At 44.9% G+C, this 3,826-nt stretch overlaps 1 pseudogene; it reads left to right on the top strand.

Annotated features, from left to right (window-relative positions):
* The first annotated feature begins 396 nt into the window (after positions 1-396).
* On the top strand, positions 397-514 carry LOC126253831 (5S ribosomal RNA; annotated as a pseudogene).
* The last annotated feature ends 3,312 nt before the right edge of the window (positions 515-3,826 follow it).

Genomic DNA, 3,826 nt, shown 5'->3' on the forward strand with positions numbered 1-3,826 from the left:
TCATTCTTCTTGTAAAATGGTTCAACTGGCTCTAAGCACTATAGGACTTAACATCTGAGGTCATCAGTCCCATTGACTTAGAACTAATTAAACCTAACTAACCTAAGGACATCACAGACATCCATGCCCAAGGTGCTACCGTAGCAGCAGCGCGGTTCTGGACTGAAGCGTCTAGAACCACTCGCCCCAGCGGATAGCTATTCTTCTTGCAGATTCTGGCAATTACTAACTGATCACCACAGATTTGTCATCCCACAATTCATGCGTTAAGTTAAGGCCTTGTTCCAACCATCTAAACTATCCCGTCTTTCCCGGGGCATTAAAGTTATACATTAGTACTGATCCGTATCAACAATTGTTAATTCTCCTATTATGTGCATGTCTTATAACAACAAAGGCAACGGCCTTGCCGCAGTGGTTCCACCAGTTCCCGTAAGATCACTGAAGTTAAGCGCTGTCGGGCGTGAACGGCACTTGGATGGGTGACCATCCAGGTCGCCATGCGTTGTTGCCATTTTTTGGGGTGATGCCAATTGAAGAGCTACTCAACCGAATATTAGCGGCTTCGGTCAAGAATACCATCATATCGATCGGGAGAGCGGTGTGCTGACCCCACGCCACTCCTATCCGCATCCTCCACGGAGAATGACACGGCGGTCGGATGGTCCCGGAGGGCCACTCGTGGCCTGAAGACGGAGTGCTTTTTTTTTGTAGGAACAAAGACCCTGTAGTATCTTGTTATTCATGCATGGCAGATGGGAACCTTGTAACAACAGGGAACAATGTAGACCACTGTTTCATTTCATGATAAATCGCCCTGTTCGTTATCTTTCGTGAGGTACAGCTACCAGCTTCATGTTTGCTTGGGTCACTCTGACCTATTAGTTATACATCGCGCGACACCTCTTTCCGTGAATGCGTTTGAGCACATGGGGAGCTATCTATCAGCCAGTCCAAGTGATGCAGACCATTCCGACATCCACAGCGGTATGTCGAAAGCTCAGTTGTACTCCCACAACTTCAATATGCAAACTGTGCAAAAGAGGAAATCTGATTTTGTTGTTCTTTCAGTCTCCACAATATTGTCTGTCAAAGTCCTACATAATTAACTTACGGGTTTCATTTTAGTTTTCTGAGTTCTTGTTTTCCAAAAGTTACATGCTAATAATATTTCAAATAGTTACAAATTTGAATAAAAATTTAGTAATTTATGAAATCGACTTTCATTGAAGAATCCTACTTCCCGAAAGTTCTCCCATGACTAGGTGACCGTTATTTAACAAATATAAACAGGAATGAAACTTCCTGGCACACGAAAACTGTGTGCCGGACTGATACTCGAACGATGGATCTTTGCCTTCCGCGAGCAAATGCTGAGTTACCCAAGCACGGGTAACGACCCGTCTTCACAGCTTTACCTCCGCCAGCATCTCGTCTCCTACCTTCCAAACTTCACAAAGGCTTTCCTGAGAAATTATCAAGATTAGTACTCTTGGAAGAAAGGTTATTTCGGAGACATGGCTTAGCCACAGCCTGACAAATTTTCATTCAGCAGCGGAGTGTGGGCTGATATGAAAATTCCTAACAGATTAAAATAGCGTGCTTGACCGGCTGAACTACCCAATCTTCGGTAACTCAGTAGATAGAGCACTTGCCCGTGAAAGGCAGAAGTCCCGAATTCACGCCTCTGCCACCAGCACGCAGCTTTAATCTACAAGTAAGTTTCTTATCAGCGCACACTCCGCTGCAGAATAAAAATTTCATTCTAAAAATAATAGGGAATACTTAGAGCTGTTGTTTGTGGATGATGTGGTTCTTTGCGAGCAGAGAATCGACATAGTTGAGGAAAAGCTGGACGATTGGAGGAAGGCACTAGAAGTAAGAGGGATGAAAATTGGCAGGACAAAATCAGAATATTTAGCACTGAAGGATATGCAGATGAGGTCTTGCAAGATCCAATATGATGAGCTGAAATCGGTCTTCAAATTTAAATACCTGGTGTCGTACATACAGAGGGACGGAGGACTAGAAAGCGAGATACAACACCGAATAAATTGCGGTTCGAACAACTGGAAGAAAATGTTGTGTGACAAGAAGGTGAGCGTTGGGTTGATAGGGAAAGTGTAGAAGTCGGTGGGAAGGCCCGCTATGGTATACGGAGTAGAGACATGGCCAATCACAGTAGCCCAGGAAAGGACGATGGAAGTGGCGGAAATGACGATGCTGAGGTGGGTGTGTGGGGTAACAAGGAGGGACAGGATTAGAAATGAATTTGTTAGAGGAGCTGTGAAAGGGGGACCCATGTGGAAAAAGATAAAAGAGAGCAGACTAAGGTGGTACGGACATTTATAGAGAAAAGGGGAAGAGTATATCGGAAACAGAGTTGAAGATATAAAGATTGAAGGAGCGACAAGGAGACGAAGACCGAAGATGAGGTGGAAGGTTAAGATATCCCGAGCAACTCCGACCCTACGTGACGTGGGACAAGGCGACGATAAAGAAGAAGAAAGACTTACAGCTGTTGTTTCAATGTGATGCTGTTCCCGTGGTACGCAATATACATGTTATTAAAGAAATGTTGCAAAACATTCAAAGCCCTTCATTGTGGTGTCAAATGTTGCAAAACAGGCAAAGCCCTGGATTGTGGTGTCAAATGTTGCAAAACATGCAAAGCCCTTCATTGTGATGTCGAATGGGTAGAACTCGTAGGTTTCTATTTCGGAGCTCAAACCATTACAAAGGCAGATTAGTTTGAACATGGCAACCTCGTGAAGACAAGGGATAAAATGAAGGAGAAGAAGAAAAAGTGTGTCTGTAATAAATACCTAACAGCTGATATTTATTAGGTTTCTATCAATATTTTTTTCCAAATTAAGAAGAGAGATGAGGGAATTTTTGCGTGATCTACACACACCTGCCATCTCCGTCATTTTCATGTAATTGTGACTTCCGAGTTATTTCGATTGCCTTCAGCTGTACATTTTGTTCCACATATATATGTAGCATGCCCACGTACCTTTAGGGAAGGTACCGAACTTAGATGGGGACTAAAAGGCCGTGAATTTTTCAAGTCGTAGCTTTGCAGTCGTCAGCAGGGTCTGGAGGGAAGAGCCTCCAGCGGGAGAGGTGACGGGCCACTGTGCGCATTATGCATGCGGCAGGTCCATCACGGAGGCCCGGCGCCGCCCCGAAAGGGAATATTCACGAGGTGCGCGGGGGCCGGCCTTATTGGCCGGATTCACGCCCGCAGCTGCTCGGGTCGTCTGCCGGCCTGGTTTACTGCTCCGAGGGACTCTACCTGAGGAGAAAACTGCTGCACTGCCGCTCTGGCTCTAAGAGGTCTCAAGCTTCTAATGTTACTTACGAGGGAAGCCTACTCACAGTGCTAATTTTTAACGGGATTGTAATACCTACTCAGGTGTAACAAGTGATCATGTAAATACCGTAACCTCCCCTAATACTTTAGAGCAATCAAGGGTAAAATTTTACGAGCCTGTTGAATACCACTTGAGACTACCAGCTTTCGGGCAGCGGCGATTGGGCAACCGAGAGAAGCGGCCAAGTAGCAGTCTGGCAGTGTTGCTTCCAAGTGATCTTTTTTCGTGTAAATTAACTACTCTTTTAATCTACCACCACACTTATAATCATGTTTCAATAGGGTTTGGCTTCAGAGGGAATGGTTCCACCGCAAAAAAGAAGTAAACGTATATTTGCCTTGCATAGTAACCGACAAGCGTCATGAGTGGAATTAGATTATTAACTAACAACTCGTTCATTTCTGGCCTCCAAATATGCGCTCCGCCGTGTTAAGTGTGGCAGTCATATT

Source organism: Schistocerca nitens, chromosome 4, assembly GCF_023898315.1.
Source record: "Schistocerca nitens isolate TAMUIC-IGC-003100 chromosome 4, iqSchNite1.1, whole genome shotgun sequence".
NCBI classification, from domain to species: Eukaryota; Metazoa; Arthropoda; class Insecta; order Orthoptera; family Acrididae; genus Schistocerca; species Schistocerca nitens.